The sequence below is a fragment of the Zingiber officinale genome, chromosome 11B (genome assembly GCF_018446385.1).
Source record: "Zingiber officinale cultivar Zhangliang chromosome 11B, Zo_v1.1, whole genome shotgun sequence".
Lineage (NCBI taxonomy): Eukaryota > Viridiplantae > Streptophyta > Magnoliopsida > Zingiberales > Zingiberaceae > Zingiber > Zingiber officinale.
In genome coordinates this window covers 20,013,145-20,041,009 of record NC_056007.1, presented here as the reverse complement: position 1 = coordinate 20,041,009, position 27,865 = coordinate 20,013,145, and the positions used below count along the sequence as shown (strand labels likewise).

Sequence of the window (27,865 nt, the reverse complement as noted above, 5' to 3'; positions counted from 1 at the left end):
GTGGCTAAATAAATATCCATTACCACGGATAAAAGATTTGTTTGATCTTCGGAGTATTCTAAGATTGATCTGCGATCCGGATATCATCGGTGAGAGTCGAGACGATATTGAGAGAACGTTCCGTACGGAATATCATTATGAGTTTTGGTACTTGGGCTTACCAATTCTCCGCGGTGTTTATGGACTTGATGAACCGCATCTTTACGGAGTATCTGGATTAGTTTGTTATCGCTTTCATTGATGACATATTGGTCTATTCGGCGTTCGGTAGGAGCACAAGATCTTCGATTATGGAGATTCTTGGCGGCATCAGATCACGGTGCTAAGTTCGCAAGTGTGATCGTTTATCTTGATCGGTTTCGGGACACGTGGTCTCGTAAGCTTGATCCTGAAGATCGGAGAGTCGCCAGAGATCCGAGGCAGTGAGATTGGCCGTAGTTAAGATTGTCGAGTTCTCCGGATATTACATGACGCTTAGTCGAGGGTTTCAGATTGGATGCTATCGACAGACGGAAGAGGCGACCGATTTTCGGTTGCGGGATCGGAGATTCTGTCAGAGGCGAGATTGTCTAGCGTTTTACTCGGAGAGGACGGATTTGGTACTCATCATACGGCCTAACGGTTTGGGTAGTCTCTTATGTCTCTTATCTCGCAAAGCATGAGAAGAACTACCCGATCATGACGACACCGCCAGCCAAGATTTGGCGTCATCACATACATTACATTTGAGATTCTCATAAGAGTCTCAAATCACTCAGCTTAATCTCCAGAGCGATGAGGAGATGGATGGATTCTGAAGGATTACGATTGTAATTAGCTACCACCCGGGTAAAGCTAATGTTGGTTCTTGTGAGAAGTCGAGAGGATTCACACCGAAGTTTCGGACTTGATTCAGGCTAGGTTAGACATTGAGGAGAGGCGGCGAGCGTATTATTCGTTGGTTGCGTCGTCGACGAGACGAAGGGAGGCGGGCCGTTGATCGCATTTGCGTTTATTGGCCGGTCCTGATAGGTGACCTTACGCGATGAGGAGGGTATTATATAGCGAGAGTTGCTCGCCTCACCTTACAGAGGGCGTTTTCGATTTGCGATTCATCCAGGCGGGACACGTATGTATCGAGACTTGAGGCGTTCCTATTGGAAGAAAGACATCGCGGTTCGTAGCTAGATGTCTTGTCTGCCAGCAGGTGAAGGCTGAACACCTTACTTCAATGGATTCCTATTCTCGAGTGGAAGTGGGATCACATTACCATGGACTTTGTGGTAGGATTGCCGAGGACACGGCACGAGGTGGCTGATTTGGGTAATCGTTGATCGATTAACCAAAGCATTCTTAGCGATCCGGAGGTGATCCCGATCGATTAGCGATCATTCTGCGGGGAGATCATCGACTACATGGTGTTCGTTGAGTATCATTTGGATAGAGATCCACGGTTACGCCGTTACGCTTCTGGGCCCTTAGCCTTAGCCTGCTCGTTGTGACTGTTTCCATCCACAGCGGATGATGGACAATGGCGGACCATTCGGACTTTAGAGGATCTGCTGAGGTCGTGTGTTATGGATTTGAGGCGATTGGGAGGATCCGTTGGTAGTTTGCCTACAACAATAGCTTTCATTTATCCGGATGGCACCGCTTGAGGCGCCAGTGAACCTTGTACCGTCCTCAGGATGAGGTTGGAGAGGCCCGATTGGGACCTCATAGAGTTCAGCGGATGCGGAGTTGGTCCGTACTATCGAGACGGAGGATGTGAGGCGCAAGATCGCGAAGAGTTATCTTGCGACGGAGACGCAACACCTAGAGTTCTCTGTTGGCGACCATGTATTTCTGTGTTTCACCCACGAAGGGGTGAAGAGATTTAACCTCGGTAAGCTAGCCGCCGGTACATTGGCCCTTCGAGATATTGGAGGATCGGAGCAAGTTATCGTCCGCACTACTGCCAGGGCGTTCACGATGTATTTCACGTATCGATCCGAGGAGATGCGTGCAGATCCGACGCATGTCTTGGCGGATATTCGATTCGATTAGGCTGACATTACTTATGGGAGGTTCAGTGCAGTTCTCGTAGGGACGGCGTAGGAACAAGACTATCCGGCTGGTTAAAGTCGGATGGCAGCATCATTCGGATGAGGAGGCTACTTGGGAGCTCGAGGATACTATCCGAGCTCGATATCCCCATTTTATTACTTGAGGTATGTGATTCAGTTTACCGTTCAGCATTTATACTTCCTGTCTATTATTAGTACTTGCTGATGGTAGATAACGAAATTTGGGGACCTAATTTTTATAAGTGGGGGAGAAAGTAAAATACCGGAAATAGGCGAATTTTAATAAGGGATTTTTTTGGAATTTTTGGAAATTTTTTGGGAATTTTTCGGAGCTCGTACGAACGAGTTGACGGGGATAAAAACGGGGTCCGGAAAAGCCTGTTTAGGCTACCCCATTTAAATAAGGAAAAGTTGAATTTCTTAATTCCTTTTCTTTATTTATTTTTCTTTTTTTTCTTCGTTTTTTGTTGTCGTCGTTCATTCCTTCTCCCCGACACCGAGCCGCGCCTCTTTTTGCCCTAACCGCCCGTGCACCTTCCTCTCTTTTTATTCTTCTTTATTTCCTCTCCTCTCCTCTACCGTGCCGATCTACACTTCTTTCCTCTTCCTATTTTTCTTCTTTCTTTACCAGTTCTGTGCCCTAGCCACCTCGCGTCGCCGCCATAGCCAACGCTGCCGGAGAAGTGCCGTCGGTCGCCTCCTTTGTGCCGGCAACCGAGTCTAGTGCCGATTTTTCTCTCTTCCCTTCGCTGTGGAGTGCTGGTGCCACCACCGCCGACGACCGAGCCTATTGCCGACGTCGTTGCACGGAGTAGAGCCACCCCTCACTACTCCGCCTCTTCTCTGTTCTTGAGCAATCCTTCGTTGCGGTAGAATTAGCTCACGGTTAAGGTAAGTTTGATTCTTGGTTTTTGGATTTTTTTTCTTGATCAGAATAGAGTAGTTGTGATCAAGAAATTTGTGCTTATTTTCTAGCAGAAAAACTTGGGATTTCCAGTAGCAATCATTTTGTGCTGGCAGCCTCAGTTGTGGATCAACATCGGTTGCGAGTAGAGGTAAGGTGTATTAATTTGTTTTGGTATTAGGTTTGTATTTGGAAGAGTTCAAGTTGATTTAGGTTTAGATCTAAATCAAATTGTATAGTGGAACGAATTAGGATTTATGAAGCTAACCCTATTTGGTCGAGGTTTATGGATTAGGGGTTTGCCCTAATTTAGAGTTAAAGAATTTATTTAGCTATTTATAGGAATTTAGCTAAAGAATCGTATATCTATTTGATACAGGATTTTGACATGAGACGAGTATCTCGGAGTCGGATTGGACCTTTCTATTTTCGGAGGCGGGTACTTTTGACTTTTTGTCTTTGATATGCTTAGTAATGAAATTAACATGTTGCATTAATTGTGTTTCTTATCTGTTTCGGTTAATCACTACCCAAATCTTGGTACATGCTTGATTGATTGATTGGTTTGCATCTCATGTATATTTTACCTGTTTATACATGCTTATGGTAGTGATATACCATGATTCACCATGTCGGGACCTAGGTTTTCTACTGTACCTTTGATTCGATATGATTCGTTGACCTAGGTGCACTTTTTCATATATATGGATTAGGTGATGTTTTATGGTTATTGTCATGCATCATTTGCATGATTGCATGTCGCGAAGTCCGCCCATTATTGTTGAGCACATCACCGCTACATGGATCTCACACCACCACTCATGGGTTAGTGGTCGATTCGTGCAGCAGTGCGTTAGGACTCATAAGACCGTTGGTCCACTCAGTAGTGTGACACAACGTGTTATCCGCAGAGATTCCTCCCGCCATCGTAACGGAGTTGAGAGCATTATTCCATTTATAAATTGGGGGAGGATAGGTGTACCGACAACATCCCGTCCACTCGGTCATTCATCGTGAATAGTGACGATGAGTGCACGGTTGTCACAACCCTACCCACTCCTCACTATTGTGGAGATGAATGCGCCGAGGCGACCGGACTATTTTTGGATTTCGATTGGTTTTATTACTTTTGTTCTTGTTTTCGATTTTGGTTGGTTGATTTATGGGGAAAGGCGGGGCTAGGTTCATGTAGATAAATAGGGAGGCGTGGAGAGAGGAGCGATCGTATCAACAGACTAATGCACGGATCCCATCAACTCCGGGTTAAGCGTGCTTGGGCGAGAGCAGTACTAGGATGGGTGACCCCCTAGGAAGTCCTCGTGTTGCACCTATTTTTTCGATTTTTTTTTAAAAGATTTTTTGGCAAAAGAAAAGTGCTCGTGTATGTGTATTATCGGTCGATCTGTTTTTTCGCGGGAGGTATCGGACTGTTTGTTCATTCGTTTTTTTTTGTTCTCTCCCCGGAAGGCGGTGGCGGCGACTGCTCGGAGGAGTCGCGGGCGGGTGCTTACTTGATTTGGATCTTGATTTTTTGGATTTCGATTGGTTTTTATTACTTTTGTTCTTGTTTTCGATTTTTGTGGTCGGGTTGATTTCGCCGGGAGAAAAGCGGCGGGGGGCTAGGTTCGCGGTATAAATAGGGAGTGCGCGGGAGATAGGATGGGTGCGATCATACCAAAGACTAATGCACCGATCCCATCGAACTCCGAGTTAAGCGTGTTTGGGGAAGCAGAGAAGATTAGGATGGTGACCGAAGTCCTCGTGTTGCACCTATTTTTTCGATTTTTTAAAGATTTTTGGCAAAAGAAAAGTGCTCGTGGTATGTGTATTATCTGTCGATCCGCTTTTTTCGCGGAGGTATCTGACCGTTTGTTCATTCGCTTTTTGTTCTCCCGGATATGTGATCGCCGAGGAGTCGCGACGGTGCTTACTTGATTTGATCTTGATTTTTGGATTTCATTGGTTTTTATTACTTTTGTTCTTGTTTTCGATTTTGTGGTCGGTTGATTTCACGGGGAAAAGCGGCGGGGCTAGGTTCATGATAAATAGGGAGTGCGCGGAGAGAGGATGGATGCGATCGTATCAAAGACTAATGCACCGATCCCATCAACTCCGGTTAAGCGTGTTTGGCGTGGAGAAGATTTGAGGGAAGTCCTCGTGTTGCACCTATTTTTTCGATTTTTTAAAGATTTTTGGCAAAAGAAAGGTATCGATCGCTTGTTCATTCGCTTTTGTTCTTCCCCTGAAGGCGTGTGGCGATCGCTTTGAGGAGTCGCAGGTGCTTATTGATTTGGATCTTGATTTTTGGATTTCGATTGGTTTTTATTACTTTTCTTGTTTTCGATTTTGTGGTCGGGTTGATTTCGCGGGGGAAAAGCGGCGGGGGCTAGGTTCGCGGATAAATAGGGAGGCGCGGAGAGATGGTGGGATCATACCAAAGACTAATGCACCGGATCCCATGAACCCGAGTTAAGCGTGTTGGGCGAGAGCAAGATTAGGATGGTGACCGAAAGTCCTCGTGTTGCACCTATTTTGATTTTTTTAAAGATTTTTTGGCAAAAGAAAAGTGCTCGTGTATGTGTATTATCGGTCGATCCGCTTTTTTCGCTGGAGGTATCGACTGTTTGTTCATTCGCTTTTTTTGTTCTCCCCGGAATGTGGCGGACCGATCGGAGGAGTCTTCCATGGTGTTGCTTGATTTGATCTTGATTTTTGGATTTCATTGGTTTTATTACTTTTGTTCTTGTTTTCGATTTTGGGTCGTTGATTTCGGGGAAAAGCGGCGGGGGGCTAGGTTCGCGGTATAAATAGGGAGTGCGCGGAAGAGAGGATGAGTGCCACCGGATCCCATCAGAACTCCGAAGTTAAGCGTGCTTGGGCGAGAGCAGTACTAGGATGGGTGACCCGAAGTCCTCGTGTTGCACCTATTTTTTCGATTTCTTTTAAAGATTTTTTGGCAAAAGAAAAGTGCTCGTGTATGTGTATTATCGGTCTTTTTCGCGGGAGGTATCGGACTGTTTGTTCATTCGTTTTTTTGTTCTCTCCCGAATGCGGGCGGCGATCGCTTTGAGTCGCGAAGTGCTTACTTGATTTGGATCTTGATTTTTGATTTCTGGTTTTTATTACTTTTGTTCTTGTTTTAATTTGTGGTCGGTTGATTTCACGGGGAAAGCGGCGGGGCTAGGTTCAGGGTGTATAAATAGGGAGGCGCGAAGAGAGGATGGCGATTGCTACCAAAGACTAATGCACGGATCCCATCAACTCGGTTAAGCGTGGCGAAGAGAGCAAGATTAGGATGGGTGACCCTGGGAAGTCCTCGTGTAACTTATTTTCTTTTTAAAGATTTTTGGCAAAAGAAAAGTGCTCGTGTATGTGTATTATCGGTCGATCCGTTTTTTCGCGGGAGGTATCGGACTTGTTCATTCGTTTTTTTGTTCTCTCCCCGGAAGGCGGTGGCGGCGACTGCTCGGAGGAGTCGCGGGCGGGTGCTTGCTTGATTTGGATCTTGATTTTTTGGATTTCGATTGGTTTTTATTACTTTTGTTCTTGTTTTCGAATTTTGTGGTCGGGTTGATTTCGCCCGGGGAAAAGCGGCGGGGGGCTCGGTTAATAGGGAGTGCGGAAGAGAGGATGGTGCGATCATACCAAGACTAATGCACCGGATCCCATCAGAACTCCGTTAAGCGTGCTTGGGCGAGAGCAATACTAGGATGGGTGACCCCGGGAAGTCCTCGTGTTGCACCTATTTTTTCGATTTTTTTTAAAGATTTTTGGCAAAAGAAAAGTGCTCTGTATGTGTATTATCTGGTCGATCCGCTTTTTCATGGAGGTATCTGACCGTTTGTTCATTCGCTTTTTGTTCTCTCCCTAAGGCGGTGGCGGCGATCGCCGAGGAGTCGCGCGGTGCTTGCTTGATTTGGATCTTGATTTTTTGGATTTCGATTGGTTTTTATTACTTTTGTTCTTGTTTTCGAATTTTGTGGTCGGGTTGATTTCGCCCGGGGAAAAGCGGCGGGGGGCTAGGTTCGAGGTATAAATAGGGAGTGCGCGAAAGAGTGGATGGGTGCGATCATACCAGCACTAATGCACCGGATCCCATCAGAACTCCGAAGTTAAGCGTGCTTGGGCGAGAGCAGTACTAGGATGGGTGACCCCCTGGGAAGTCCTCGTGTTGCACCTATTTTTTCGATTTCTTTTTAAAGATTTTTTTGGCAAAAGAAAAGTGTATCGGACTGTTTGTTCATTCGTTTTTTTGTTCTCTCCCCGGAAGGCGGTGGCGGCGACTGCTCGGAGGAGTCGCGGGCGGGTGCTTGCTTGATTTGGATCTTGATTTTTTGGATTTCGATTGGTTTTTATTACTTTTGTTCTTGTTTTCGAATTTTGTGGTCGGGTTGATTTCGCCGGGGGAAAAGCGGCGGGGGGCCAGGTTCGCGGTATAAATAGGGAGTGCGCGGAAGCGAGGATGGGTGCGATCATACCAGCACTAATGCACCGGATCCCATCAGAACTCCGAAGTTAAGCGTGCTTGGGCGAGAGCAGTACTAGGATGGGTGACCCCCTGGGAAGTCCTCGTGTTGCACCTATTTTTTCGATTTCTTTTTAAAGATTTTTTTGGCAAAAGAAAAGTGCGCGTGTATGTGTATTATCGGTCGATCCGTTTTTTCGCGGGAGGTATCGGACTGTTTGTTCATTCGTTTTTTTGTTCTCTCCCCGGAAGGCGGTGGCGGCGACTGCTCGGAGGAGTCGCGGGCGGGTGCTTGCTTGATTTGGATATTGATTTTTTGGATTTCGATTGGTTTTTATTACTTTTGTTCTTGTTTTCGAATTTTGTGGTCGGGTTGATTTCGCCGGGGGAAAAGCGGCGGGGGGCTAGGTTCGCGGTATAAATAGGGAGTGCGCGGAAGCGAGGATGGGTGCGACCATACCAGCACTAATGCACCGGATCCCATCAGAACTCCGAAGTTAAGCGTGCTTGGGCGAGAGCAGTACTAGGATGGGTGACCCCCTGGGAAGTCCTCGTGTTGCACCTATTTTTTCGATTTCTTTTTAAAGATTTTTTTGGCAAAAGAAAAGTGCGCGTGTATGTGTATTATCGGTCGATCCGTTTTTTCGCGGGAGGTATCGGACTGTTTGTTCATTCGTTTTTTTGTTCTCTCCCCGGAAGGCGGTGGCGGCGACTGCTCGGAGGAGTCGCGGGCGGGTGCTTGCTTGATTTGGATCTTGATTTTTTGGATTTCGATTTGTTTTTATTACTTTTGTTCTTGTTTTCGAATTTTGTGGTCGGGTTGATTTCGCCGGGGGAAAAGCGGCGGGGGGCCAGGTTCGCGGTATAAATAGGGAGTGCGATCATACCAGCACTAATGCACCGGATCCCATCAGAACTCCGAAGTTAAGCGTGCTTGGCCGATAGCAGTGCTATCATCACTGTCCCCCTGGGAAGTCCTCGTGTGTTACCTATTTTTTCGATTTCTTTTTAAAGATTTTTTGGCAAAAGAAAAGTGTATCGGACGATTTGTTCGTTCGTTTTTCTTCTTTTCCCGGAAGGCGGTGGCGGTGACAGCTCGGAGGAGTCGCGGCGGGTTGCTTACTTGATTTTTATTTTAATTTCGATTTCGGTTGGTTTTTATTTTTTTTGTTCTTGTTTTCTATTTTTGTGGTCGGGTTGATTTCGCCGGGGGAAAGCGGCGCAGGGCTGGTTCGCGCGACGGCCGTTCACGGTATAAATAGGGAGTGTGCGGAAGAGAGGATGGATGTGATCATACCATCACTAATGCACCGGATCCCATCAGAACTCCGAAGTTAAGCGTGTTTGGGTGAGAGCAGTTCTAGGATGGGTGACCCCCTGGGAAGGTCTCGTGTTGCACATTATTTTTGATTTTTTTTTAAAATTTGTTGGTATAAGAAAAGTGCTCGTTTATATATTATCGGTCGATCTGTTTTTCGCGGGAGGTATCGGACTGTTTGTTCATTCGTTTTTTTCTTTGCCCGGAAGGCGGTGGCTGCGACTCCTCGGAGGAGTCGCGACCGGGTGCTTACTTGATTTTGATTTCGATTGGTTTTTATTATTTTTGTTCTTGTTTTCGATTTTTGTGGTCGGGTTGATTTCGCCTGGGGAAAAGCGGCGGAGGGCTGGTTTGCGCGATGGCCGTTCACGGTATAACCAGCACTAATGCACCGGATCCCATCAGAACTCCGAAGTTAAGCGTGCTTGGGCGAGAGCAGTACTAGGATGGGTGACCCCCTGGGAAGTCCTCGTGTTGCACCTATTTTTTCGATTTCTTTTTAAAGATTTTTTTGGCAAAAGAAAAGTGCGCGTGTATGTGTATTATCGGTCGATCCGTTTTTTCGCGGGAGGTATCGGACTGTTTGTTCATTCGTTTTTTTGTTCTCTCCCCGGAAGGCGGTGGCGGCGACTGCTCGGAGGAGTCGCGGGCGGGTGCTTGCTTGATTTGGATCTTGATTTTTTGGATTTCGATTGGTTTTTATTACTTTTGTTCTTGTTTTCGAATTTTGTGGTCGGGTTGATTTCGCCGGGGGAAAAGCGGCGGGGGGCCAGGTTCGCGGTATAAATAGGGAGTGCGCGGAAGCGAGGATGGGTGCGACCATACCAGCACTAATGCACCGGATCCCATCAGAACTCCGAAGTTAAGCGTGCTTGGGCGAGAGCAGTACTAGGATGGGTGACCCCCTGGGAAGTCCTCGTGTTGCACCTATTTTTTCGATTTCTTTTTAAAGATTTTTTTGGCAAAAGAAAAGTGCGCGTGTATGTGTATTATCGGTCGATCCGTTTTTTCGCGGGAGGTATCGGACTGTTTGTTCATTCGTTTTTTTGTTCTCTCCCCGGAAGGCGGTGGCGGCGACTGCTCGGAGGAGTCGCGGGCGGGTGCTTGCTTGATTTGGATCTTGATTTTTTGGATTTCGATTGGTTTTTATTACTTTTGTTCTTGTTTTCGAATTTTGTGGTCGGGTTGATTTCGCCGGGGGAAAAGCGGCGGGGGGCTAGGTTCGCGGTATAAATAGGGAGTGCGCGGAAGCGAGGATGGGTGCGATCATACCAGCACTAATGCACCGGATCCCATCAGAACTCCGAAGTTAAGCGTGCTTGGGCGAGAGCAGTACTAGGATGGGTGACCCCCTGGGAAGTCCTCGTGTTGCACCTATTTTTTCGATTTCTTTTTAAAGATTTTTTTGGCAAAAGAAAAGTGTATCGGACTGTTTGTTCATTCGTTTTTTTGTTCTCTCCCCGGAAGGCGGTGGCGGCGACTGCTCGGAGGAGTCGCGGGCGGGTGCTTGCTTGATTTGGATCTTGATTTTTTGGATTTCGATTGGTTTTTATTACTTTTGTTCTTGTTTTCGAATTTTGTGGTCGGGTTGATTTCGCCGGGGGAAAAGCGGCGGGGGGCCAGGTTCGCGGTATAAATAGGGAGTGCGCGGAAGCGAGGATGAGTGCGATCATACCAGCACTAATGCACCGGATCCCATCAGAACTCCGAAGTTAAGCGTGCTTGGGCGAGAGCAGTACTAGGATGGGTGACCCCCTGGGAAGTCCTCGTGTTGCATCTATTTTTTCGATTTCTTTTTAAAGATTTTTTTGGCAAAAGAAAAGTGCGCGTGTATGTGTATTATCGGTCGATCCGTTTTTTCGCGGGAGGTATCGGACTGTTTGTTCATTCGTTTTTTTGTTCTCTCCCCGGAAGGCGGTGGCGGCGACTGCTCGGAGGAGTCGCGGGCGGGTGCTTGCTTGATTTGGATATTGATTTTTTGGATTTCGATTGGTTTTATTACTTTTGTTCTTGTTTTCGAATTTTGTGGTCGGGTTGATTTCGCCCGGGGAAAAGCGGCGGGGGGCTAGGTTCGCGGTATAAATAGGGAGTGCGCGGAAGAGAGGATGGGTGCGATCATACCAGCACTAATGCACCGGATCCCATCAGAACTCCGAAGTTAAGCGTGCTTGGGCGAGAGCAGTACTAGGATGGGTGACCCCCTGGGAAGTCCTCGTGTTGCACCTATTTTTTTTTAAAGATTTTTTTGGCAAAAAAGAAAAGTGCTCGTGTATGTGTATTATCGGTCGATCTGTGTTTTCGCGGGAGGTATCGGACTGTTTGTTCTTTCGTTTTTTTGTTCTCTCCCCGGAAGGCGGTGGCGGCGACTGCTCGGAGGAGTCGCGGCCGGCTGGTTACTTGATTTGGATCTGGATTTTTTGGATTTCGATTGGTTTTTTATTACTTTTGTTCTTGTTTTCGATTTTTGTGGTCGGGTTGATTTCGCCGGGAGAAAAGCGGCGGGGGGCTAGGTTCGCGGTATAAATAGGGAGTGCGCGGGAGAGAGGATGGGTGCGATCATACCAGCACTAATGCACCGGATCCCATCAGAACTCCGAAGTTAAGCGTGCTTGGGCGAGAGCAGTACTAGGATGGGTGACCCCCTGGGAAGTCCTCGTGTTGCACTTATTTTTTCGATTTTTTTTAAAAGATTTTTTGGCAAAAGAAAAGTGCTCGTGTATGTGTATTATCGGTCGATCTGTTTTTTCGCGGGAGGTATCGGACTGTTTGTTCGTTCGTTTTTTCCTTCTCTCCCCGGAAGGCGGTGGCGGCGATTGCTCGGAGGAGTCGCGGCCGGGTGCTTACTTGATTTGGATCTTGATTTTTTGGATTTCGATTGGTTTTTATTACTTTTGTTCTTGTTTTCGATTTTTGTGGTCGGGTTGATTTCGCCGGGGGAAAAGCGGCGGGGGGCTAGGTTCGCGGTATAAATAGGGAGTGCGCGGGAGAGAGGATGGGTGCGATCATACCAACACTAATGCACCGGATCCCATCAGAACTCCGAAGTTAAGCGTGCTTGGGCGAGAGCAGTACTAGGATGGGTGACCCCCTGGGAAGTCCTCGTGTTGCACCTATTTTTTCGATTTTTTTTTAAAGATTTTTTTGGCAAAAGAAAAGTGTATCGGACTGTTTGTTCATTCGTTTTTTTGTTCTCTCCCCGGAAGGCGGTGGCGGCGACTGCTCGGAGGAGTCGCGGCCGGGTGCTTACTTGATTTGGATCTTGATTTTTTGGATTTCGATTGGTTTTTTATTACTTTTGTTCTTGTTTTCGATTTTTGTGGTCGGGTTGATTTCGCCGGGGGAGAAGCGGCGGGGGGCTAGGTTCGCGGTATAAATAGGGAGTGCGCGGAAGAGAGGATGGGTGCGATCATACCAGCACTAATGCACCGGATCCCATCAGAACTCCGAAGTTAAGCGTGCTTGGGCGAGAGCAGTACTAGGATGGGTGACCCCCTGGGAAGTCCTCGTGTTGCACCTATTTTTTCGATTTCTTTTTAAAGATTTTTTTGGCAAAAAAGAAAAGTGCTCGTGTATGTGTATTATCGGTCGATCTGTTTTTTCGCGGGAGGTATCGGACTGTTTGTTCATTCGTTTTTTTGTTCTCTCCCCGGAAGGCGGTGGCGGCGACTGCTCGGAGGAGTCGCGGGCGGGTGCTTGCTTGATTTGGATCTTGATTTTTTGGATTTCGATTGGTTTTTATTACTTTTGTTCTTGTTTTCGAATTTTGTGGTCGGGTTGATTTCGCCGGGGGAAAAGCGGCGGGGGGCTAGGTTCGCGGTATAAATAGGGAGTGCGCGGAAGAGAGGATGGGTGCGATCATACCAGCACTAATGCACCGGATCCCATCAGAACTCCGAAGTTAAGCGTGCTTGGGCGAGAGCAGTACTAGGATGGGTGACCCCCTGGGAAGTCCTCGTGTTGCACCTATTTTTTCGATTTCTTTTTAAAGATTTTTTTGGCAAAAAAGAAAAGTGCTCGTGTATGTGTATTATCGGTCGATCTGTTTTTTCGCGGGAGGTATCGGACTGTTTGTTCATTCGTTTTTTTGTTCTCTCCCCGGAAGGCGGTGGCGGCGACTGCTCGGAGGAGTCGCGGCCGGGTGCTTACTTGATTTGGATCTTGATTTTTTGGATTTCGATTGGTTTTTTATTACTTTTGTTCTTGTTTTCGATTTTTGTGGTCGGGTTGATTTCGCCGGGGGAGAAGCGGCGGGGGGGCTAGGTTCGCGGTATAAATAGGGAGTGCGCGGAAGAGAGGATGAGTGCGATCATACCAGCACTAATGCACCGGATCCCATCAGAACTCCGAAGTTAAGCGTGCTTGGGCGAGAGCAGTACTAGGATGGGTGACCCCCTGGGAAGTCCTCGTGTTGCACCTATTTTTTCGATTTTTTTTAAAAGATTTTTTGGCAAAAGAAAAGTGCGCGTGTATGTGTATTATCGGTCGATCCGTTTTTTCGCGGGAGGTATCGGACTGTTTGTTCATTCGTTTTTTTGTTCTCTCCCCGGAAGGCGGTGGCGGCGACTGCTCGGAGGAGTCGCGGGCGGGTGCTTGCTTGATTTGGATCTTGATTTTTTGGATTTCGATTGGTTTTTATTACTTTTGTTCTTGTTTTCGAATTTTGTGGTCGGGTTGATTTCGCCGGGGGAAAAGCGGCGGGGGGCCAGGTTCGCGGTATAAATAGGGAGTGCGCGGAAGCGAGGATGGGTGCGATCATACCGGCACTAATGCACCGGATCCCATCAGAACTCAGAAGTTAAGCGGGCTTGGGCGAGAGCAGTACTAGGATGGGTGACCCCCTGGGAAGTCCTCGTGTTGCACCTATTTTTTCGATTTCTTTTTAAAGATTTTTTTGGCAAAAGAAAAGTGTATCGGACTGTTTGTTCATTCGTTTTTTTGTTCTCTCCCCGGAAGGCGGTGGCGGCGACTGCTCGGAGGAGTCGCGGGCGGGTGCTTGCTTGATTTGGATCTTGATTTTTTGGATTTCGATTGGTTTTTATTACTTTTGTTCTTGTTTTCGAATTTTGTGGTCGGGTTGATTTCGCCGGGGGAAAAGCGGCGGGGGGCCAGGTTCGCGGTATAAATAGGGAGTGCGCGGAAGCGAGGATGGGTGCGATCATACCAGCACTAATGCACCGGATCCCATCAGAACTCCGAAGTTAAGCGTGCTTGGGCGAGAGCAGTACTAGGATGGGTGACCCCCTGGGAAGTCCTCGTGTTGCACCTATTTTTTCGATTTCTTTTTAAAGATTTTTTTGGCAAAAGAAAAGTGCGCGTGTATGTGTATTATCGGTCGATCCGTTTTTTCGCGGGAGGTATCGGACTGTTTGTTCATTCGTTTTTTTGTTCTCTCCCCGGAAGGCGGTGGCGGCGACTGCTCGGAGGAGTCGCGGGCGGGTGCTTGCTTGATTTGGATCTTGATTTTTTGGATTTCGATTGGTTTTTATTACTTTTGTTCTTGTTTTCGATTTTTGTGGTCGGGTTGATTTCGCCGGGGGAGAAGCGGCGGGGGGCTAGGTTCGCGGTATAAATAGGGAGTGCGCGGAAGAGAGGATGGGTGCGATCATACCAGCACTAATGCACCGGATCCCATCAGAACTCCGAAGTTAAGCGTGCTTGGGCGAGAGCAGTACTAGGATGGGTGACCCCCTGGGAAGTCCTCGTGTTGCACCTATTTTTTCGATTTCTTTTTAAAGATTTTTTTGGCAAAAGAAAAGTGCGCGTGTATGTGTATTATCGGTCGATCCGTTTTTTCGCGGGAGGTATCGGACTGTTTGTTCATTCGTTTTTTTGTTCTCTCCCCGGAAGGCGGTGGCGGCGACTGCTCGGAGGAGTCGCGGGCGGGTGCTTGCTTGATTTGGATCTTGATTTTTTGGATTTCGATTGGTTTTTATTACTTTTGTTCTTGTTTTCGAATTTTGTGGTCGGGTTGATTTCGCCGGGGGAAAAGCGGCGGGGGGCTAGGTTTGGGTGCGATCATACCAGCACTAATGCACCGGATCCCATCAGAACTCCGAAGTTAAGCGTGCTTGGGCGAGAGCAGTACTAGGATGGGTGACCCCCTGCGAAGTCCTCGTGTTGCACCTATTTTTTCGATTTTTTTTTAAAAGATTTTTTGGCCAAAGAAAAGTGCTCGTGTATGTGTATTATCGGTCATTCGTTTTTTTGTTCTCTCCCCGGAAGGCGGTGGCGGCGACTGCTCGGAGGAGTCGCGGGCGGGTGCTTGCTTGATTTGGATCTTGATTTTTTGGATTTCGATTGGTTTTTATTACTTTTGTTCTTGTTTTCGAATTTTGTGGTCGGGTTGATTTCGCCGGGGGAAAAGCGGCGGGGGGCCAGGTTCGCGGTATAAATAGGGAGTGCGCGGAAGCGAGGATGGGTGCGATCATACCAGCACTAATGCACCGGATCCCATCAGAACTCCGAAGTTAAGCGTGCTTGGGCGAGAGCAGTACTAGGATGGGTGACCCCCTGGGAAGTCCTCGTGTTGCACCTATTTTTTCGATTTCTTTTTAAAGATTTTTTTGGCAAAAGAAAAGTGCGCGTGTATGTGTATTATCGGTCGATCCGTTTTTTCGCGGGAGGTATCGGATTGTTTGTTCATTCGTTGTTTTGTTCTCTCCCCGGAAGGCGGTGGCGGCGACTGCTCGGAGGAGTCGCGGGCGGGTGCTTGCTTGATTTGGATCTTGATTTTTTGGATTTCGATTGGTTTTTATTACTTTTGTTCTTGTTTTCGAATTTTGTGGTCGGGTTGATTTCGCCGGGGGAAAAGCGGCGGGGGGCTAGGTTCGCGGTATAAATAGGGAGTGCGCGGAAGAGAGGATGGGTGCGATCATACCAGCACTAATGCACCGGATCCCATCAGAACTCCGAAGTTAAGCGTGCTTGGGCGAGAGCAGTACTAGGATGGGTGACCCCCTGGGAAGTCCTCGTGTTGCACCTATTTTTTCGATTTCTTTTTAAAGATTTTTTTGGCAAAAGAAAAGTGCGCGTGTATGTGTATTATCGGTCGATCCGTTTTTTCGCGGGAGGTATCGGACTGTTTGTTCATTCGTTTTTTTGTTCTCTCCCCGGAAGGCGGTGGCGGCGACTGCTCGGAGGAGTCGCGGGCGGGTGCTTGCTTGATTTGGATCTTGATTTTTTGGATTTCGATTGGTTTTTATTACTTTTGTTCTTGTTTTCGAATTTTGTGGTCGGGTTGATTTCGCCGGGGGAAAAGCGGCGGGGGGCCAGGTTCGCGGTATAAATAGGGAGTGCGCGGAAGCGAGGATGGGTGCGATCATACCAGCACTAATGCACCGGATCCCATCAGAACTCCGAAGTTAAGCGTGCTTGGGCGAGAGCAGTACTAGGATGGGTGACCCCCTGGGAAGTCCTCGTGTTGCACCTATTTTTTCATACTGTTTGTTCATTCGTTTTTTTGTTCTCTCCCCGGAAGGCGGTGGCGGCGACTGCTCGGAGGAGTCGCGGCCGGGTGCTTACTTGATTTGGATCTTGATTTTTTGGATTTCGATTGGTTTTTATTACTTTTGTTCTTGTTTTCGATTTTTGTGGTCGGGTTGATTTCGCCGGGGGAAAAGCGGCGGGGGGCTAGGTTCGCGGTATAAATAGGGAGTGCGCGGGAGAGAGGATGGGTGCGATCATACCAGCACTAATGCACCGGATCCCATCAGAACTCCGAAGTTAAGCGTGCTTGGGCGAGAGCAGTACTAGGATGGGTGACCCCCTGGGAAGTCCTCGTGTTGCACCTATTTTTTCGATTTTTTTTTAAAAGATTTTTTGGCAAAAGAAAAGTGCTCGTGTATGTGTATTATCGGTCGATCTGTTTTTTCGCGGGAGGTATCGGACTGTTTGTTCATTCGTTTTTTTGTTCTCTCCCCGGAAGGCGGTGGCGGCGACTGCTCGGAGGAGTCGCGGCCGGGTGCTTACTTGATTTGGATCTTGATTTTTTGGATTTCGATTGGTTTTTATTACTTTTGTTCTTGTTTTCGAATTTTGTGGTCGGGTTGATTTCGCCGGGGGAAAAGCGGCGGGGGGCCAGGTTCGCGGTATAAATAGGGAGTGCGCGGAAGCGAGGATGGGTGCGATCATACCAGCACTAATGCACCGGATCCCATCAGAACTCCGAAGTTAAGCGTGCTTGGGCGAGAGCAGTACTAGGATGGGTGACCCCCTGGGAAGTCCTCGTGTTGCACCTATTTTTTCGATTTCTTTTTAAAGATTTTTTTGGCAAAAGAAAAGTGCGCGTGTATGTGTATTATCGGTCGATCCGTTTTTTCGCGGGAGGTATCGGACTGTTTGTTCATTCGTTTTTTTGTTCTCTCCCCGGAAGGCGGTGGCGGCGACTGCTCGGAGGAGTCGCGGGCGGGTGCTTGCTTGATTTGGATCTTGATTTTTTGGATTTCGATTGGTTTTTATTACTTTTGTTCTTGTTTTCGAATTTTGTGGTCGGGTTGATTTCGCCGGGGGAAAAGCGGCGGGGGGCTAGGTTCGCGGTATAAATAGGGAGTGCGCGGAAGAGAGGATGGGTGCGATCATACCAGCACTAATGCACCGGATCCCATCAGAACTCCGAAGTTAAGCGTGCTTGGGCGAGAGCAGTACTAGGATGGGTGACCCCCTGGGAAGTCCTCGTGTTGCACCTATTTTTCGATTTTTTTAAAAGATTTTTTGGCAAAAGAAAAGTGCTCGTGTATGTGTATTATCGGTCGATCTGTTTTTTCGCGGGAGGTATCGGACTGTTTGTTCATTCGTTTTTTCCTTCTCTCCCCGGAAGGCGGTTGCGGCGACCGCTCGGCGGGGCTTGATTTGGATATTGATTTTTTGGATTTCGATTGGTTTTTATTACTTTTGTTCTTGTTTTCGAATTTTGTGGTCGGGTTGATTTCGCCCGGGGAAAAGCGGCGGGGGGCTAGGTTCGCGGTATAAATAGGGAGTGCGCGGAAGAGAGGATGGGTGCGATCATACCAGCACTAATGCACCGGATCCCATCAGAACTCCGAAGTTAAGCGTGCTTGGGCGAGAGCAGTACTAGGATGGGTGACCCCCTGGGAAGTCCTCGTGTTGCACCTATTTTTTCGATTTCTTTTTAAAGATTTTTTTGGCAAAAGAAAAGTGCGCGTGTATGTGTATTATCGGTCGATCCGTTTTTTCGCGGGAGGTATCGGACTGTTTGTTCATTCGTTTTTTTGTTCTCTCCCCGGAAGGCGGTGGCGGCGACTGCTCGGAGGAGTCGCGGGCGGGTGCTTGCTTGATTTGGATCTTGATTTTTTGGATTTCGATTGGTTTTTATTACTTTTGTTCTTGTTTTCGAATTTTGTGGTCGGGTTGATTTCGCCGGGGGGAAAGGGGGGCTAGGTTCGCGGTATAAATAGGGAGTGCGCGGAAGAGAGGATGGGTGCGATCATACCAGCACTAATGCACCGGATCCCATCAGAACTCCGAAGTTAAGCGTGCTTGGGCGAGAGCAGTACTAGGATGGGTGACCCCCTGGGAAGTCCTCGTGTTGCACCTATTTTTTCGATTTTTTTTTAAAAGATTTTTTGGCAAAAGAAAAGTGCTCGTGTATGTGTATTATCGGTCGATCTGTTTTTTCGCGGGAGGTATCGGACTGTTTGTTCATTCGTTTTTTCCTTCTCTCCCCGGAAGGCGGTGGCGGCGACTGCTCGGAGGAGTCGCGGCCGGGTGCTTACTTGATTTGGATCTTGATTTTTTGGATTTCGATTGGTTTTTATTACTTTTGTTCTTGTTTTCGATTTTTGTGGTCGGGTTGATTTCGCCGGGGGAAAAGCGGCGGGGGGCTAGGTTCGCGGTATAAATAGGGAGTGCGCGGGAGAGAGGATGGGTGCGATCATACCAGCACTAATGCACCGGATCCCATCAGAACTCCGAAGTTAAGCGTGCTTGGGCGAGAGCAGTACTAGGATGGGTGACCCCCTGGGAAGTCCTCGTGTTGCACCTATTTTTTTTAAAAGATTTTTTTGGCAAAAGAAAAGTGCTCGTGTATGTGTATACTCCTCCGATCTGTTTTTTCGCGGGAGGTATCGGACTGTTTGTTCATTCGTTTTTTTGTTCTCTTCCCGGAAGGCGGTGGCGGCGACTGCTCGGAGGAGTCGTGGCCGGGTGCTTACTTGATTTGGATCTTGATTTTTTGGATTTCGATTGGTTTTTATTACTTTTGTTCTTGTTTTCGATTTCTGTGGTCGGGTTGATTTCGCCGGGGGAAAAGCGGCGGGGGGCTAGGTTCGCGGTATAAATAGGGAGTGCGCGTAATAGAGGATGGGTGCGATCATACCAGCACTAATGCACCGGATCCCATCAGAACTCCGAAGTTAAGCGTGCTTGGGCGAGAGCAGTACTAGGATGGGTGACCCCCTGGGAAGTCCTCGTGTTGCCCCTATTTTTTCGATTTCTTTTTAACGATTTTTTTGGCAAAAGAAAAGTGCTCGTGTATGTGTATTATCGGTCGATCTGTTTTTTCGTCGGAGGTATCGGACTGTTTGTTTATTCATTTTTTTGTTCTCTCCCCGGAAGGCGGTGGCGACGACTGCTCTGAGGAGTCGCGGCCGGGTGCTTACTTGATTTGGATCTTGATTTTTTGGATTTCGAATGGTTTTTCTTACTTTTGTTCTTGTTTTCGATTTTTGTGGTCGGGTTGATTTCGCCGGGGGAAAAGCGGCGGGGGGCTAGGTTCGCGGTATAAATAGGGACTGCGCGGAAGAGAGTATGGGTGCGATCATACCAGCACTAATGCACCGGATCCCATCAGAACTCCGAAGTTAAGCGTGCTTGGGCGAGAGCAGTACTAGGATGGGTGACCCCCTGGGATGTCCTCGTGTTGCACCTATCTTTTCGATTTCTTTTTAAAGATTTTTTTGGCAAAAGAAAAGTGCTCGTGTATGTGTATTATCGGTCGATCTGTTTTTTCGCGGGAGGTATCGGACTGTTTGTTCATTCGTTTTTTTTTTCTCTCCCCGGAAGGCGGTGGCGGCGACTGCTTGAAGGAGTCGCGGCCAGGTTCTTACTTGATTTGGATATTGATTTTTGATTTTGATTGATTTTTATTATTTTTGTTCTTGTTTTTGATTTTTGTGGTCGGGTTGATTTCGCCGGGGGAAAAGCGGTGGGGTGCTAGGTTCGCGCGACGGCCGTTCGCGGTATAAATAGGGAGTGTGCGGAAGTGCGGATGAGTGCGATCATATCAGTACTAATGCATCGGATCCCATTAGAACTCTGAAGTTTAGCGTGCTTGGGCGAGAGCAGTACTAGGATGGGTGACCCCTTGGGAAGTCCTAGTGTTGCACCTATTTTTTTGATTTTTTTTTAAAATTTTTTGGTAAAAGAAAAGTGCTTGTGTATGTGTATTATCGGTCGATCTGTTTTTTCGCGGGAGGTATCGGACTGTTTGTTCATTCGTTTTTTTTTTCTCTCCCCGGAAGGCTGTGGCGGCGACTGCTCGGAGGAGTCGCGACCGGGTGCTTACTTGATTTGGATCTTGATTTTTTGGATTTCGATTGGTTTTTATTACTTTTGTTCTTGTTTTCGATTTTTGTGGTCGGGTTGATTTCGCCGGGGGAAAAGCGGCGGGGGGCTAGGTTCGCGGTATAAATAGGGAGTGCGCGGAAGAGAGGATTGGTGCGATCATACAAGCACTAATGCACCGGATCCCATCAGAACTCCGAAGTTAAGCGTGCTTGGGCGAGAGCAGTACCAGGATGGGTGTTCCCCTGGGAAGTCCTCGTGTTGCACCTAATTTTTCGATTTTTTTTTAAAGATTTTTTTGGCAAAAGAAAAGTGCTCGTGTATGTGTATACTCCTCCGATCTGTTTTTTCGCGGGAGGTATCGGACTGTTTGTTCATTCGTTTTTTTGTTCTCTTCCCGGAAGGCGGTGGCGGCGACTGCTCGGAGGAGTCGTGGCCGGGTGCTTACTTGATTTGGATCTTGATTTTTTGGATTTCGATTGGTTTTTATTACTTTTGTTCTTGTTTTCGATTTTTGTGGTCGGGTTGATTTCGCCGGGGGAAAAGCGGCGGGGGGCTAGGTTCGCGGTATAAATAGGGAGTGCGCGGGAGAGAGGATGGGTGCGATCATACCAGCACTAATGCACCGGATCCCATCAGAACTCCGAAGTTAAGCGTGCTTGGGCGAGAGCAGTACTAGGATGGGTGACCCCCTGGGAAGTCCTCGTGTTGCACCTATTTTTTCGATTTTTTTTAAAAGATTTTTTGGCAAAAGAAAAGTGCTCGTGTATGTGTATTATCGGTCGATCTATTTTTTCGCGGGAGGTATCGGACTGTTCGTTCGTTCGTTTTTTTGTTCTCTCCCCGGAAGGCGGTGGCGGCGACTGCTCGGAGGAGTCGCGGCCGGGTGCTTACTTGATTTGGATCTTGATTTTTTGGATTTCGATTGGGTTTTTATTACTTTTGTTCTTGTTTTCGATTTTTGTGGTCGGGTTGATTTCGCCGGGAGAAAAGCGGCGGGGGGCTAGGTTCGCGGTATAAATAGGGAGTGCGCGGGAGATAGGATGGGTGCGATCATACCAGCACTAATGCACCATATCTCATCATAACTTTGAAGTTAAGCGTGCTTGGGTGAGATCAGTACTAGGATGGATGACCCACATGAAGTCCTCGTGTTTCACCTTTTTTGTTTTATTTTTTTATTTATTTTTTGGCAGGTCGTCGTTTGGCTCCATTCTCGTCTCTTTCCTCGTGTTCGTGTCATGGTGAGCAGTTCCCAAAGAGGTTCATATGGTACGGAACGAGTGTGCATTTTCTTGGAATTTTTGTGGTGCGCGTGCTGCTTTCAATTTCCTATATATTGTCTCTCTCTCTTCTTCTAATTATTTCATCATTTCACTGAGAAATCGCAGAGGGATTTAGGGTTTTGCACGGCGTAACGAAGGTTGAATTTTGAGGACCATTTATGGGATAAATAGGGAGTGCAAGGTTGAAAGAATTAGTACGATCATACCAGTACTAATGCATTAGAACTCATCAGAACTCTAAAGTTAAGCATGATTGTGCCAGAGCAGTACTAAGATGGGTGACGCTTGGGAAGTCCTAGTGTTGCATCTCTTTTTGTTTTATTATTCATTTATTTATTAGCAGTTAGGGCGGCTTCATTCTTGTCTCTTGCCTCGTGTTTGTGTTGTAGCAAGCGGTTTCGAAAGATCCGGAAGGCGGTGGCGGCGACTGCTCGGGGGAGTCGCGGGCGGGTGCTTACTTGATTTGGATCTTGATTTTTGGATTTCGATTGGTTTTTATTACTTTTGTTCTTGTTTTCGATTTTTGTGGTCGGGTTGATTTCACCGGGGGAAAAGCGGCGGGGGGCTAGGTTCGCGGTATAAATAGGGAGCACGTGGTTAAAAGAATGGCGTGTGATCATATTGGCACTAATGTACTAGATCCCATTAGAATTCTGAAGTTAAGCGTGTTTGAGTGAGAGTAGTATTAGGATCAGTGACTCCTTAGGAAGTCCTCATGTTACACATTTTTTGTTTTTTTTTTATTTATTTTTTGGCAAAAGAAAAGTGCTCGTGTATGTGTATTATCGGTCGATCTATTTTTTCGCGGGAGGTATCGGACTGTTCGTTCGTTCGTTTTTTTGTTCTCTCCCCGGAAGGCGGTGGCGGCGACTGCTCGGAGGAGTCGCGGCCGGGTGCTTACTTGATTTGGATCTTGATTTTTTGGATTTCGATTGGTTTTTATTACTTTTGTTCTTGTTTTCGATTTTTGTGGTCGGGTTGATTTCGCCGGGGGAAAAGCGGCGGGGGGCTAGGTTCGCGGTATAAATAGGGAGTGCGCGGGAGAGAGGATGGATGCGATCGTACCAGCACTAATGCACCGGATCCCATCAGAACTCCGAAGTTAAGCGTGCTTGGGCGAGAGCAGTACTAGGATGGGTGACCCCCTGGGAAGTCCTCGTGTTGCACCTATTTTTTCGATTTTTTTTTAAAAGATTTTTTGGCCAAAGAAAAGTGCTCGTGTATGTGTATTATCGGTCGATCTGTTTTTTCGCGGGAGGTATCGGACTGTTTGTTCGTTCGTTTTTTTGTTCTCTCCCCGGAAGGCGGTGGCGGCGACTGCTCGGAGGAGTCGCGGCCGGGTGGTTACTTGATTTGGATCTTGATTTTTTGGATTTCGATTGGTTTTTTATTACTTTTGTTCTTGTTTTCGATTTTTGTGGTCGGGTTGATTTCGCCGGGAGAAAAGCGGCGGGGGGCTAGGTTCGCGGTATAAATAGGGAGTGCGCGGGAGAGAGGATGGGTGCGATCATACCAGCACTAATGCACCGGATCCCATCAGAACTCCGAAGTTAAGCGTGCTTGGGCGAGAGCAGTACTAGGATGGGTGACCCCCTGGGAAGTCCTCGTGTTGCACCTATTTTTTCGATTTTTTTTTAAAGATTTTTTTGGCAAAAGAAAAGTGCTCGTGTATGTGTATTATCGGTCGATCTGTTTTTTCGCGGGAGGTATCGGACTGTTTGTTCATTCGCTCCCGGAAGGCGGTGGCGGCGACTGCTTGAAGGAGTCGCGGCCAGGTTCTTACTTGATTTGGATATTGATTTTTGATTTTGATTGATTTTTATTATTTTTGTTCTTGTTTTTGATTTTTGTGGTCGGGTTGATTTCGCCGGGGGAAAAGCGGTGGGGTGCTAGGTTCGCGCGACGGCCGTTCGCGGTATAAATAGGGAGTGTGCGGAAGTGCGGATGAGTGCGATCATATCAGTACTAATGCATCGGATCCCATTAGAACTCTGAAGTTTAGCGTGCTTGGGCGAGAGCAGTACTAGGATGGGTGACCCCTTGGGAAGTCCTCGTGTTGCACCTATTTTTTTGATTTTTTTTTAAAATTTTTTGGTAAAAGAAAAGTGCTTGTGTATGTGTATTATCGGTCGATCTGTTTTTTCGCGGGAGGTATCGGACTGTTTGTTCATTCGTTTTTTTTTTCTCTCCCCGGAAGGCTGTGGCGGCGACTGCTCGGAGGAGTCGCGACCGGGTGCTTACTTGATTTGGATCTTGATTTTTTGGATTTCGATTGGTTTTTATTACTTTTGTTCTTGTTTTCGATTTTTGTGGTCGGGTTGATTTCGCCGGGGGAAAAGCGGCGGGGGGCTAGGTTCGCGCGACGGCCGTTCGCGGTATAAATAGGGAGTGCGCGGACGAGAGGATGAGTGTGATCATACTGGCACTAATGCACCGGATCCCATCAGAACTCCGAAGTTAAACGTGCTTGGGCGAGAGCAGTACTGGGATGGGTGACCCCCTGGGAAGTCCTCGTGTTGCACCTATTTTTTGATTTTTTTAAAAGATTTTTTTGCAAAAGAAAAGTGTTCGTGTATGTGTATAATCGGTCGATCTGTTTTTTCACGGGAGGTATCGGACTGTTTGTTCATTCATTTTTTTGTTCTCTCCCAGGCGGCGGCGGCGGCGGCGGCGACTGCTCGGAGGAGTCGCGGCCGGGTGCTTACTTGATTTGGATATTGATTATTTTGATTTTGATTGGTTTTTATTACTTTTGTTCTTGTTTTGGATTTTTGTGTTCGGGTTGATTTCGCCGGGGGAAAAGCAGCGGGGGGCTAGGTTTAGGGTGCGATCATACCAGCACTAATGCACCGGATCCCATCAGATCTCCGAAGTTAAGCGTGCTTGGGCGAGAGCAGTACTAGGATCGGTGACCCCCTGGGAAGTCCTTGTGTTGCACTTATTTTTTTTATTTTATTAAAAAAAATTTTGGTAAAAGAAAAGTGCTCGTGTATGTGTATTATCGGTCGATCTGTTTTTTCGCGTGAGGTATCGGACTGTTTGTTCATTCGTTTTTTTTTCTCTCCCAGAAGGCGGTGGCGGCGACTGCTCGGAGGAGTCGCGGCCAGGTGCTTACTTGATTTGGATATTAATTTTTGATTTTGATTGGTTTTTATTATTTTTGTTCTTGTTTCCGATTTTTGTGGTCGGGTTGATTTCGCCGGGGGAAAAGCGGTGGGGTGCTAGGTTCGCGCGACGGCCGTTCGCGGTATAAATAGGGAGTGTGCGGAAGTGAGGATGAGTGCGATCATATCAGTACTAATGCATCGGATCCCATCAGAACTCCGAAGTTTAGCGTGCTTGGGCGAGAGCAGTACTAGGATGGGTGACCCCTTGGGAAGTCCTCGTGTTGCACCTATTTTTTTGATTTTTTTTTTTTAATTTTTTGGTAAAAGAAAAGTGCTTGTGTATGTGTATTATCGGTCGATCTATTTTTTCACGGGAGGTATCAGACTGTTTGTTCATTCGTTTTTTTTTCTCTCCCCGTAAGGCGGTGGCGGCGACTGCTCGGAGGAGTCGCAGCCGGGTGCTTACTTGATTTGGATATTGATTTTTTATTTTGATTGGTTTTTATTAAATTTGTTCTTGTTTTCGATTTTTGTGGTCGGGTTGATTTCGCCGGGGGAAAAGCGGCGGGGGGCTAGGTTCACGCGATGACGTTCGCGGTATAAAGAGGGAGTGTGCGGAAGTGAGGATGGGTGCGATCATACCAGTACTAATGCACCGGATCCCATCAGAACTCCGAAGTTAAGCGTGCTTTGGCGAGAGCAGTACTAGGATGGGTGACCCCCTGGGAAGTCCTCGTGTTGCACTTTTTTTTTATATTTGATTTTTTAAAATTTTTTGGTATAAGAAAAGTGCTCGTGTATGTGTATGTGTATTATCGGTCGATCTTTTTTTCACGGGAGGTATCGGATTGTTTGTTCGTTCATTTTTTTTCTTTCCCCGGAAGGCGGTGGCTGCGACTGCTCGGAGGCCTGCTTAGGGCCTCCCCTTAAGCATTGGGTCATTTTTGACCTACTTAGGGCCTCCATCTTGGATCATGACTCTGGTTCGTACTTCTTCCGGCGGTTAGTCCGGTAAACCCTAAACCCTAAATTTCTTTTGGTCATAACAATTGATATCATAGCCCGGACTGCAGAAGGTCTAACCGTCGACTGTGTACAAGAGTTATGATATAATTGAGACATGTAAGTAGAATATTAACCTCGAACAAAGGAAGTAGGGGCTCCCATGTCCAAATCAAGAGGATCCGACACCAGGCATGAAGTCCTAGTTGGGCTAGGTAAGGAAGTCTTAGTAGGTCGGGTGGACCGAGGGACATGAAGTCCTGGTGGGTGGAGGATTGGACGTCGAAAGTCTGTGGTCCTTCATTTGAGAGAGGAATTGTTGGATCTCAAGATTTTAAATAAAGTCTCATATTCAAAATACATGGGAAGATCATAGATTTATAAGGGAAAGATATCTCCATTGATATGAGATTTTGAGATAAAGCCCACAAACAAAACCATAAGGACTTAGGCTCAAAGTAGACAATATCTGTTGGTGCAAGGTGCACCAGAATCAAATCTGAGTTTTGATATTGTCAAAGGTTCAAGTTAAGTCTTGTTATGATCTGATGATTTGGCTAAGTGTGCAGGCTATTTACTCAATCGAGAAAGCCCTAATCACGGCCAGACAGTAAAGTCTAAACCGGTCTGGAGGACCCAACGTTTTGGCAGGTAGGTTGAGGTAAATAACTGGAGGAGCGACAGTGAGGTCGGGTTCCTGAAGGGAACAACCTAAGATCGTTGATCCAACTGAAGAAACCGGGATGGTTTCCAAGTTGAGATCAAGACAGTTCTAGCTGTTATACTCATGCATATTACTACTCATGCATTATATTACTGTGCTAACATTTGTTTTGCAGGAATATTGTTTAACTTTGTTTTGCAGATTCAGCATGATCGGTCGATCAAACAGCAGGATCGGTCGACCGAACCAGCTTGACTCAGACCAGAGATCAGTTCAGACCAAAGCGAAGTATAGTCCGATCAAAGCTTGATCGGTCGACCGAACCAGGGATCGGTCGGCCGATCCAATCAGTATTAACGGAGCATTAAATGAAGATCTCAGCAGATTTCGATAAACAGGGAAGGAAGCTGTTCGGTCAACCGAAAAAGAGGTTCGGTCGACCGAACCCTTAAAGAACAGTAAATGTAGAAGATCGAGCCAGCGTCAAACTCCAGCCAGGAAGGAAGGGAGCGGGTTCGGTCGACCGAACAGAGGGATCGGTCGACCGAACGACATTGGCACTTATAAAAAGGAGCTCGAGATCTAAGGCTTAATAGAACACTACTGATTATCAAAAGGTTCTTCTCCGCACAAGCTGCTCGTACTGCAAGATTTATTACAACTCTTCAAGCTACTTCGGAAGTACCGATCGAGCGTCCATTTCTACATTTTGTCGATATAATTTTTATAGCTTGCATTGTAATTAATTTAAGCAAGATAGTAGGGTGTTACTATCTTGCTCATTTGTATGATCTGCTTCTTTCCGAGGATCTCAGAAAGAAGAGCTATAGTGATTTGTCCATCGGTGCGATCAAGGATTGTAGGCTTTCGAGTAGGAGACGAGCTAAGCTCCGAACGAAGTAAACGAACTTGCCCCTTTATATTTTCCGCTGCTTACTCGAATTATTTTGAAATACGAAAAGAAAAGTTTTTAAAAGAGCGTGATATTCACCCCCCCTCTATCGCACTTAATCGATCTATCAATATCATATCATTGTGGAGATATCTAAATTCCTTTTGGTCCTAACAAGAATCACCGAGCCTATTATAAAACAAATTGCTAGAGCACGGCTAGGGGCTTCGGGTTTGTTGTAAAGTGAATTGCTAGCGCGAAGCTAGGGGATCCGAGCCTGTCATAAGGCGGGGTAGCTTCTGGCTAAGGAGTCAGACAAAGAGTCACTAAGCCTTTCGTAAGGTGAATTGTTAGTGCAGGGCTAGGGGCTCCGGGCCTATCGTAAGGTAAATTGACAGCATAAAGCTAGGGGATCTAAGTCTGTCGTAAGGTGAAGTAGCTTCCAACTAAGAAATTAGACAAAGAGTCCTTGAGATTGTCATAAAGCTAATCACTAGCGTGAAGTTAGGGTTGAGTGACCGCTGACTAAGGAGTTAGGGAAGGGTCGTCGAGCCTATCGTAAGAATAAGTGTCTTCCGATTAAGGAGTCGCGAATGAAATATCCTAGCTTATTGTAAGGCTAATCAGTAGCATGGTGATTAGCTTTAGGGGAGTCTGAGCCT

At 47.1% G+C, this 27,865-nt stretch overlaps 38 non-coding genes and 4 pseudogenes across 38 annotated transcripts; all 42 read left to right on the top strand.

Annotated features, from left to right (window-relative positions):
• Window positions 1-6,580: 6,580 nt before the first annotated feature.
• LOC122035446 lies at window positions 6,581-6,694 on the top strand (annotated as a pseudogene).
• Window positions 6,695-7,010: 316 nt separating this feature from the next.
• Window positions 7,011-7,129, top strand: LOC122035651. The gene has a single exon (XR_006127177.1). It is a non-coding gene; the product is annotated as a 5S ribosomal RNA (ribosomal RNA).
• A 284-nt stretch (window positions 7,130-7,413) lies between these two features.
• LOC122035650 lies at window positions 7,414-7,532 on the top strand. Its single transcript, XR_006127176.1, has one exon. It is a non-coding gene; the product is annotated as a 5S ribosomal RNA (ribosomal RNA).
• A 328-nt stretch (window positions 7,533-7,860) lies between these two features.
• On the top strand, window positions 7,861-7,979 carry LOC122035492. Its single transcript, XR_006127041.1, has one exon. It is a non-coding gene; the product is annotated as a 5S ribosomal RNA (ribosomal RNA).
• A 718-nt stretch (window positions 7,980-8,697) lies between these two features.
• Window positions 8,698-8,816, top strand: LOC122035435. The gene has a single exon (XR_006127008.1). It is a non-coding gene; the product is annotated as a 5S ribosomal RNA (ribosomal RNA).
• Window positions 8,817-9,096: 280 nt separating this feature from the next.
• On the top strand, window positions 9,097-9,213 carry LOC122035439. The gene has a single exon (XR_006127012.1). It is a non-coding gene; the product is annotated as a 5S ribosomal RNA (ribosomal RNA).
• A 330-nt stretch (window positions 9,214-9,543) lies between these two features.
• LOC122035398 lies at window positions 9,544-9,662 on the top strand. The gene has a single exon (XR_006126972.1). It is a non-coding gene; the product is annotated as a 5S ribosomal RNA (ribosomal RNA).
• Window positions 9,663-9,990: 328 nt separating this feature from the next.
• Window positions 9,991-10,109, top strand: LOC122035649. Its single transcript, XR_006127175.1, has one exon. It is a non-coding gene; the product is annotated as a 5S ribosomal RNA (ribosomal RNA).
• Window positions 10,110-10,393: 284 nt separating this feature from the next.
• Window positions 10,394-10,512, top strand: LOC122035410. The gene has a single exon (XR_006126984.1). It is a non-coding gene; the product is annotated as a 5S ribosomal RNA (ribosomal RNA).
• A 327-nt stretch (window positions 10,513-10,839) lies between these two features.
• On the top strand, window positions 10,840-10,958 carry LOC122035647. The gene has a single exon (XR_006127173.1). It is a non-coding gene; the product is annotated as a 5S ribosomal RNA (ribosomal RNA).
• A 322-nt stretch (window positions 10,959-11,280) lies between these two features.
• On the top strand, window positions 11,281-11,399 carry LOC122035654. Its single transcript, XR_006127179.1, has one exon. It is a non-coding gene; the product is annotated as a 5S ribosomal RNA (ribosomal RNA).
• A 327-nt stretch (window positions 11,400-11,726) lies between these two features.
• Window positions 11,727-11,845, top strand: LOC122035411. Its single transcript, XR_006126985.1, has one exon. It is a non-coding gene; the product is annotated as a 5S ribosomal RNA (ribosomal RNA).
• A 285-nt stretch (window positions 11,846-12,130) lies between these two features.
• Window positions 12,131-12,249, top strand: LOC122035646. Its single transcript, XR_006127172.1, has one exon. It is a non-coding gene; the product is annotated as a 5S ribosomal RNA (ribosomal RNA).
• A 330-nt stretch (window positions 12,250-12,579) lies between these two features.
• Window positions 12,580-12,698, top strand: LOC122035645. Its single transcript, XR_006127170.1, has one exon. It is a non-coding gene; the product is annotated as a 5S ribosomal RNA (ribosomal RNA).
• Window positions 12,699-13,030: 332 nt separating this feature from the next.
• LOC122035658 lies at window positions 13,031-13,149 on the top strand. The gene has a single exon (XR_006127183.1). It is a non-coding gene; the product is annotated as a 5S ribosomal RNA (ribosomal RNA).
• Window positions 13,150-13,476: 327 nt separating this feature from the next.
• Window positions 13,477-13,595, top strand: LOC122035423. Its single transcript, XR_006126997.1, has one exon. It is a non-coding gene; the product is annotated as a 5S ribosomal RNA (ribosomal RNA).
• Window positions 13,596-13,879: 284 nt separating this feature from the next.
• On the top strand, window positions 13,880-13,998 carry LOC122035644. The gene has a single exon (XR_006127169.1). It is a non-coding gene; the product is annotated as a 5S ribosomal RNA (ribosomal RNA).
• Window positions 13,999-14,326: 328 nt separating this feature from the next.
• LOC122035643 lies at window positions 14,327-14,445 on the top strand. The gene has a single exon (XR_006127168.1). It is a non-coding gene; the product is annotated as a 5S ribosomal RNA (ribosomal RNA).
• Window positions 14,446-14,739: 294 nt separating this feature from the next.
• On the top strand, window positions 14,740-14,858 carry LOC122035657. The gene has a single exon (XR_006127182.1). It is a non-coding gene; the product is annotated as a 5S ribosomal RNA (ribosomal RNA).
• A 290-nt stretch (window positions 14,859-15,148) lies between these two features.
• LOC122035642 lies at window positions 15,149-15,267 on the top strand. The gene has a single exon (XR_006127167.1). It is a non-coding gene; the product is annotated as a 5S ribosomal RNA (ribosomal RNA).
• A 328-nt stretch (window positions 15,268-15,595) lies between these two features.
• Window positions 15,596-15,714, top strand: LOC122035640. The gene has a single exon (XR_006127166.1). It is a non-coding gene; the product is annotated as a 5S ribosomal RNA (ribosomal RNA).
• Window positions 15,715-16,042: 328 nt separating this feature from the next.
• LOC122035638 lies at window positions 16,043-16,161 on the top strand. The gene has a single exon (XR_006127164.1). It is a non-coding gene; the product is annotated as a 5S ribosomal RNA (ribosomal RNA).
• Window positions 16,162-16,403: 242 nt separating this feature from the next.
• LOC122035628 lies at window positions 16,404-16,522 on the top strand. The gene has a single exon (XR_006127157.1). It is a non-coding gene; the product is annotated as a 5S ribosomal RNA (ribosomal RNA).
• A 328-nt stretch (window positions 16,523-16,850) lies between these two features.
• LOC122035616 lies at window positions 16,851-16,969 on the top strand. Its single transcript, XR_006127146.1, has one exon. It is a non-coding gene; the product is annotated as a 5S ribosomal RNA (ribosomal RNA).
• A 328-nt stretch (window positions 16,970-17,297) lies between these two features.
• On the top strand, window positions 17,298-17,416 carry LOC122035603. The gene has a single exon (XR_006127136.1). It is a non-coding gene; the product is annotated as a 5S ribosomal RNA (ribosomal RNA).
• A 308-nt stretch (window positions 17,417-17,724) lies between these two features.
• On the top strand, window positions 17,725-17,843 carry LOC122035591. The gene has a single exon (XR_006127128.1). It is a non-coding gene; the product is annotated as a 5S ribosomal RNA (ribosomal RNA).
• Window positions 17,844-18,166: 323 nt separating this feature from the next.
• LOC122035580 lies at window positions 18,167-18,285 on the top strand. The gene has a single exon (XR_006127119.1). It is a non-coding gene; the product is annotated as a 5S ribosomal RNA (ribosomal RNA).
• Window positions 18,286-18,613: 328 nt separating this feature from the next.
• Window positions 18,614-18,732, top strand: LOC122035568. The gene has a single exon (XR_006127109.1). It is a non-coding gene; the product is annotated as a 5S ribosomal RNA (ribosomal RNA).
• A 319-nt stretch (window positions 18,733-19,051) lies between these two features.
• Window positions 19,052-19,170, top strand: LOC122035407. Its single transcript, XR_006126981.1, has one exon. It is a non-coding gene; the product is annotated as a 5S ribosomal RNA (ribosomal RNA).
• A 328-nt stretch (window positions 19,171-19,498) lies between these two features.
• On the top strand, window positions 19,499-19,617 carry LOC122035413. Its single transcript, XR_006126987.1, has one exon. It is a non-coding gene; the product is annotated as a 5S ribosomal RNA (ribosomal RNA).
• Window positions 19,618-19,958: 341 nt separating this feature from the next.
• LOC122035441 lies at window positions 19,959-20,077 on the top strand (annotated as a pseudogene).
• Window positions 20,078-20,403: 326 nt separating this feature from the next.
• LOC122035428 lies at window positions 20,404-20,522 on the top strand. The gene has a single exon (XR_006127002.1). It is a non-coding gene; the product is annotated as a 5S ribosomal RNA (ribosomal RNA).
• A 328-nt stretch (window positions 20,523-20,850) lies between these two features.
• Window positions 20,851-20,969, top strand: LOC122035556. The gene has a single exon (XR_006127100.1). It is a non-coding gene; the product is annotated as a 5S ribosomal RNA (ribosomal RNA).
• Window positions 20,970-21,297: 328 nt separating this feature from the next.
• On the top strand, window positions 21,298-21,415 carry LOC122035447 (annotated as a pseudogene).
• Window positions 21,416-22,146: 731 nt separating this feature from the next.
• Window positions 22,147-22,265, top strand: LOC122035445 (annotated as a pseudogene).
• A 324-nt stretch (window positions 22,266-22,589) lies between these two features.
• Window positions 22,590-22,708, top strand: LOC122035414. Its single transcript, XR_006126988.1, has one exon. It is a non-coding gene; the product is annotated as a 5S ribosomal RNA (ribosomal RNA).
• Window positions 22,709-23,037: 329 nt separating this feature from the next.
• On the top strand, window positions 23,038-23,156 carry LOC122035544. Its single transcript, XR_006127091.1, has one exon. It is a non-coding gene; the product is annotated as a 5S ribosomal RNA (ribosomal RNA).
• Window positions 23,157-23,484: 328 nt separating this feature from the next.
• On the top strand, window positions 23,485-23,603 carry LOC122035437. Its single transcript, XR_006127010.1, has one exon. It is a non-coding gene; the product is annotated as a 5S ribosomal RNA (ribosomal RNA).
• Window positions 23,604-23,944: 341 nt separating this feature from the next.
• Window positions 23,945-24,063, top strand: LOC122035422. Its single transcript, XR_006126996.1, has one exon. It is a non-coding gene; the product is annotated as a 5S ribosomal RNA (ribosomal RNA).
• A 297-nt stretch (window positions 24,064-24,360) lies between these two features.
• LOC122035425 lies at window positions 24,361-24,479 on the top strand. The gene has a single exon (XR_006126999.1). It is a non-coding gene; the product is annotated as a 5S ribosomal RNA (ribosomal RNA).
• Window positions 24,480-24,816: 337 nt separating this feature from the next.
• Window positions 24,817-24,935, top strand: LOC122035433. Its single transcript, XR_006127006.1, has one exon. It is a non-coding gene; the product is annotated as a 5S ribosomal RNA (ribosomal RNA).
• Window positions 24,936-25,273: 338 nt separating this feature from the next.
• Window positions 25,274-25,392, top strand: LOC122035420. Its single transcript, XR_006126994.1, has one exon. It is a non-coding gene; the product is annotated as a 5S ribosomal RNA (ribosomal RNA).
• Window positions 25,393-27,865: the final 2,473 nt, after the last annotated feature.